Source organism: Amblyomma mixtum, chromosome 3, assembly GCF_055824585.1.
Source record: "Amblyomma mixtum isolate Tamu chromosome 3, ASM5582458v1, whole genome shotgun sequence".
In the NCBI taxonomy this organism is placed as follows: Eukaryota; Metazoa; Arthropoda; class Arachnida; order Ixodida; family Ixodidae; genus Amblyomma; species Amblyomma mixtum.
In genome coordinates, this window is record NC_143014.1 from 88,397,115 (window position 1) to 88,403,698 (window position 6,584).

The window sequence follows — 6,584 nt, forward strand, 5'->3', positions numbered from 1 at the left end:
TAATACATTCGTATTGCGCCAGATGGACCGACTATATACTCACGCAATATTCCATTCTCATTGATTACTGCAATTTCTCGTTAACGTGACCCCGACATCTCCAGTCGTGTAGTGCTCACACATACTCACAAACACACATGTTTGTGTATATGTATACATAAATACATACACTCTTGCCTTAAACATCCATCATATAAAGAGCATGGAACAGTATTGCACGATGCGGTAGCATAAACTGACTAAACTCAGCTTCACCCTTGTATAGTCCTACTCAGGGTTGTCCGGATCAGTTACTACTAATAGTATTTATTTTATGTCTAGTAAAAGTAATCAAGTGAACATGCAACGTCCTGTTTGTTGACGACCTTGATTCATTCATGAACAGAAATAAAGCACTAATTAGGCGACCTTTCTTATGAGCACACATACGAATACTCCGAAATAGGTATGCCTGAAAGAACATATTGCACCACTAGGACTTTGCACAAGAAAATGATTCTGAGGAGTTTATGAGAGTCTTAACAGGTGTTGCATGCATTCTTAATATGTATAATGTGATAATTCCCCCACAAAAATTTTTAGTAACATTGTTTAGAAATTCTTTGGACAAATGTTAATAGAACCTATCAACATTGAACAGAAAGTCTTTTGGATGTCTTTACACTCTGTAGTAACAACCTATCAACCATCTTCCGACAATTGGCCACCGATATCCAAAAGACTCAAGTCTTTTGGATGTCTTTACACTCTGTAGTAACAACCTATCAACCATCTTCCGACAATTGGCCACCGATATCCAAAAGACTCAAGTACGTAGAAAGTCTTTAAGACTTCCTATGATTCCCTTATCGACTGTTTCTATGCACTTCCTATTACCCCCTAACCGACAATCTCTACCAACACCCTATCGACGGTCTTCAGACAATTGGCCACCGTTATCCAAAAGACTCATTACATAGAAAGTCTTTGCACTTCCTATCAACCACATACCAACAATGTCTACCAACACCCTACCAACAGTCTTCCGACAATTGGCCACCGTTATTCAAAAGACTCAAGTACAAAGAAAGTATAATTGCTACATCAACTTATCAAAATTGGAAAGTGTGCATTAACTACACTGTACGACTTTTATCAACATTGTTTCATCTCTTCAAAATCATTTTGTGAACACTGTATCCTAGACTACTTAAAAAATAATAGAAGCAAAATACAAATCATTACATCCATTTATTGCGCACAAGCATACTTAAGCGCTACAAGACGTGCATGACACATAAAAAAATTTTACAGTATTGTATTTGGCACAGTTCCTTTCAGTTGCCTCTTAGTAACAATGACACACAGAAATTGAAAAACAAAAAGGTTTTAATTCACGACATTTCGGCTGGAGGAGCAGCCTTTTTCGAGTATACAGCATTCGAAACAAAAGCTATGTGCTTCAAATGTAGTACACTTGAAAACGGCTGGCCCTCCAACCAAAACATCATGAATTAAATCCTGCTAAATTTTTTATACATATATAGGTATATACCAGGTGTTTCAGGGAAGACTAAGTAATTTTCAAAAAATAGGTTTTTTAGATAAATATATGGCTTTTTCAGCATAGTATTACCCGTGATGGCAGGCACCAGAAAACTGGTGAAATGTCTTACGTAGTTAGCTGGTTAACTAATTTTTATTAAAGAACCTTTTAACTATCAGAGTTCGGTGTCTAGTTGCAATTAGAGAGATTTGTAGCAGTTACGTGCACTTAAGGGGTTGATTTGCCTGTATACTTTCAAAAGCGTATGTATTTTCGCACGATGCAGCCAAATTTTGTTGAGCCACAGTGGCGAGGGTAATTATGTTTTGCAAATTCTTAAAACTGGTATGGCTACTACTATGACCAGCTACAAATCTCCAATTTCAACCAGTTGCAAACTTGTGTTAGTTAAAAAGTTAATTACAAGAAATTATTTAACCAGCTTACTAAATACAACTCACCAGTTTTCTGGTGTCTGCTACCACTAGTAATACTATGCAGCAAAAGCCATATTTCTGAAAAATACTTAGTCTTCCCTGAAACACCTGGTGTATATAAATACTGCTCACTTTCGTGTGCAACCCAGAAATGAAATAACTTCTTCTGTAACATGAAATTTCCATGAGCCACATAACAAATCTGTGGAAAAAAACAGTGCATGCATGCCCACACACCTCTCTAAAATAGCTAAAAATCCCACAGTAAAACAATGCTTACACTGTCTTAAGACCAACATTAAACGCTGCAAACACCAGTGAATTAAAAGTCAAACAGGACGCCAAACATATGCTAAATGTCTACATCGATGTAGGTATCAAGCTTTGAGCTGATTTTAATAAACATGCATCAGCACACGAATGCTTAAGTGACTTTGTTGGTGCGCTATCCTGACACTTGTCCTCAATATCAGGCAGCCTGCTTGTCGTTACTTGTCTGCATCCCCAGCAGGAAGCGGTAGCGTCCTAGTGATGCAACGTGTGCATCAACAGCCCCAACAGGTAGCCTCCTCCATGGTGGCATGCAGCGGCAAGAGAACTGCATAAGAAAACGATACGAGGTATAGAGTTATAGTATCTTCTTTTAGAATCAAGCAAAAAGAGGCAACAATCAGTTAAATATGCACTAAAATGTAGCACTCCGAGTTAGTCTGATAAGGCTGCTGAGTAACAGCATAAGCAGCAGTCACAAGACGAACTAAATGCAATGCTTCCTTGAACAAGAAAAAGCTACAACATGCTGTTGTGCTCAATTCTACACTCACATTCGAAGACTGAATGATATTCACAGGAACTGACATTACCATGTTATGCCTAATTAGCCAACCACAAAGAGATATTTAGCCATTCCAGGTATGTGAAGATAACATGCAGGCCATCAAATATGAAAATTATTTCGTGTTTCTTGACTTCTCTGTACAAAAATTAAGCCAGCTTTTGTTTTCAAAAGCAGTGGCACAAACACATTGCAGTATAACGTGCACGTTTCTTTCTCTTAGAGCAACTAGGAGAGAGGAACTTAACTTTACTAGACAATGTAGCATCATTTGAACCTATACCAGGTGTTGGAGGAAAATGTAAGAACAAAGAGTACAGAGGTGAGCAAGTTTGTTAGGGCACCAGAGTGGCACACTCTAATGCAAATGAATAAAAATATTAAGGCACACACTGCGTCAGAGACAATGGTTGTAAGTAAAGCTGCATAGGACTACAAGCGATAAAAGCCTCAGCAACATGCCCCTAAGGGAACAGCTGGACAGGTAGTTTTTTTTATTTGTCCCGCAGCACATCTCTCCAGTGCTGAGGCCTGCTCATATCTGTTTAAGTTAAGAATACGAGGGAAACATGTAAACAAGTGCTCGAAAGAAGATAAATATGAGTACTTAGTTTGTTCTTTATAGGCAATTACCTGTCACTAATTGCAGCAATAAATGCCTCGAGAAAGTAAATGAAGTGATTTACACAGCTTATTACAAACCTTGATGGCACAGGAGAGAGGCAACATCAAACGCATCGGTTCAAGTAAAGCAAGGGGTCTTGTTAAGATCACAGCAATATTTGTTGACGTAGGCTGAGCTAGTGTTATGCAACCAGCAACTGAACGTCGGTATGAATAAAAACAAAAATGTACAAATATTCAAAAGATTCTAAAAGCATTTGAACTGTAGAGTGCAGTGAGTTGTGACAAGTGTGAAAGAAAACCTCAGCAATGCTCATAACATATCGAATAAATGCCTTTCTTCTGTACAGCTTCAATATAAGCTTTACAGGGTTTCATGTAATGCAAGGATAATCTGGTAGGGTACCAATTATTAATGCTAGCCACATCTATGCTTCTAAAGCAGAGTGCTCCACTTGAACACTAATATTCAATTATGTATTGCCCATTCGGCTATGTCTGCCATAGAGTTATCATACCACTGGTTCGCTTCAAACATGCCATACCTTGTAAGAGGTAGGTACGGGTGAAGTAAACCTATAAACATTTAATTGCTGCTCTTAGACCGCTGTATAAACATCGTGAAGCACATAATATTTTTAATTTGGTCTATACTGACCAAATTATATATTTTTAATTTGGCCTCTCATGCTTGGGTCAAGGTTCCCAAGCATGAGAGGCATGAGGGAAAAACTATAAAAAAGCATTACACACTATAACACAATGCGCTTGACTAGAGGAGTGCTTTCATAATGCCCGCAATATCTTTTCCCTTTCTCTTGGTCCTCTTTCAAAAGATGAAAAATAAATGAAAGAGTGAGGGAGCCTATACCAGAAGATTTTTGTCAGGCTAAAAGCAAAGACAAGGAAAAAACGACCGCCTGGGATACTCACTCGTGCGCCTATCCTTTTACAAGTTGCACATGCTTGATATCCAGTGTCCATGGCTAATAGGCCGCACCAGCAGGTCTTGATGCCATTTGCCTCAGGTTGAGGTAGCATTGGCTCGATGACGGATGAAAGCTGGTGCAGAAGTAGCGTGCTGGTGCAGGTGGAGCAGCTGTAGAGGGCTTGACTGCGGGTGCATTTGAAGAAAGGCTGCATTAGAGCCATGCTTTCATAAACATCATCACCGAAGCCACATCCCATTACAACCTCTAGCTGTTCAGTCCAATGTGTTCATGAGTGGAGGCTAATGATTAATTACCTATGCCTCAAATAGTTAACAAAAAAATGGTTTACAAAGCTAGTCATACTTTTCTTAAAGCTATTATTCGCGAATAACGTTATACTTTTATCGCTTCAGACTGAAAATGGGGGAATGACATAAATGTAGTGAACGTAATTCAAATAAAATGACAACAAACCTCCCATTGTGCGATTACCTCAGCTGCACTGCAATGGAATGGCTCTGCTATTTTTAATCGTCGTTTCGTTGACCAGAGGCATTAGGAACACAGCACTTGATGTGACTGCGACGTAGAACGAGCAATGCTCCTTATCCAGTAAACACTCAGGCAGCAGAATCAAAAGACGCACGCCGCTACAAGCCCTTTTCGTTCTTATGGTCTCCTTTTCACGTGCTGCTCCTGTTCAGTCGGAATAACGAATCAAGCAGCACCCCATAGTTCTCAGCGCGCAACCAAATTCTATTGCACAACTTCTCCGCCGAGGAGATGACGCAAAGAGCGCAAGGCGGCGGGTTAAAAGTTGCATAGCTGGCAAGCGAACGTGTCGGAACACCTTCTCCCTGCAAACGATCGCGTGGTGCTCGCATTTTGCACCTCACTGAGAACAAGACGTTAAGACCAACCCTAAATGCATTCGCAGCCCTCGAGCATCCTCCCGACACATCGCAGAAATCGTTTTCCAGCTCTGTACTTACATTCGTCAGCAATCAAGGCAAGCCGTTTCTTCTATCAGGCACCGGGCGGTGGCCGCTCCAGCGAGGTCTTGAGTGCAGCACGTCAGCAGTTTTTGAGAACTCCATGCGCATAAGAACGTCTTCCGCAGCGCAGGAGCCATCTGTCACCTTCGGAGTTCAGTCACACTACCACAACACTAACGAGGCCGCACATTCAACACAAACAAGTTGAAGAAAGGCACCCACAACCAACGTTAATGGAACTAAACGTTGCCCACAACTACAACCGTCGAAACTCGTCAACAGAGTCGTTTCAGCGTTCTAAAGAAGGTAGTGTAGCGCGCGTCCAGTAGTATTGCTGAGGCGCCTCAATCCGCCACCAGGGAACAGAAAGGGGGCGCTAAACTCGCCTAAAGTTACACGCTTTTAAAAAAAAAAAACATCGGTAAAGTTCTTTTTTTCACACACTTGTGCATTAAATGACAAAATATTTTATTTAAGTTACAAAGTCAGCAAATTAATAATAGCTTAGGTGAAAAAATGCAACTACTGACAGCCATCTGCTTCTGGCGGCGCTGCGAACGAAAGCTCCCAAAGGCGGGCAGCTACAGGCGACGCAGCTGGGCTCATGCGGGAAGCCTTGGGAACGCGGGCGTTCGCACTATAGTTCGCACGCAGCTCTAGCATGACATGCGAAACTTTCAAGGCCGCGCTGCAGCATCGCCTGTTTTGTGTGTGTTTATATCACGCCATTGGACACCTTGCACGCTCTTTGCTCGAGCGAGCCCCGCCGACAGTCGCGCTACCGTAGTCTTTTTGTGTGCTACCTTGATTGATTTTTGCCTCTGCCTTTCGCGGTCCTCGGTTCGGCCTCACGTCCGCTGATGCCAGTAAGAAAAGGCGAAGAATGAACACATGCTTTCGCGCGTCTCCTCAGTATGACTATGTTAAAACCCAACACTTTATTAAGGCGGAAGCCTTTAATGTCTCATCGTTGTAAGCAGCAGTTGTCGACAGAAAATGTCACGCTTTTCAGTTGGTGGAAACGGTCGTAACGTCACAGTGCGCGAATTTCAAACGGGGCCAATTGTACTTTGGCTAGTAACCATGCAACCAATTGAAGGGATCGTATAGTGATGCTCCAAGTAAGTGGGACTGAACTTAGTTAATTACTTAATTTGCCTAATTAGCTTTACTAGTCAGGCCATATAAATAAATAAAACCGATTAAGAAATTGGTCGAGCTCAGGAATCGAAACCC

The 6,584-nt window shown here is 41.3% G+C and overlaps 1 long non-coding RNA gene across 1 annotated transcript; it reads right to left on the reverse strand.

Moving 5' to 3' along the window:
- Positions 1 to 1,211: 1,211 nt before the first annotated feature.
- Positions 1,212 to 5,686, reverse strand: LOC149350858 (uncharacterized). The gene is made up of 3 exons (XR_016289473.1): positions 5,346 to 5,686; positions 4,355 to 4,535; positions 1,212 to 2,560 (listed from the first exon to the last, which is right to left on the reverse strand). It is a non-coding gene; the product is annotated as an uncharacterized LOC149350858 (long non-coding RNA).
- Positions 5,687 to 6,584: the final 898 nt, after the last annotated feature.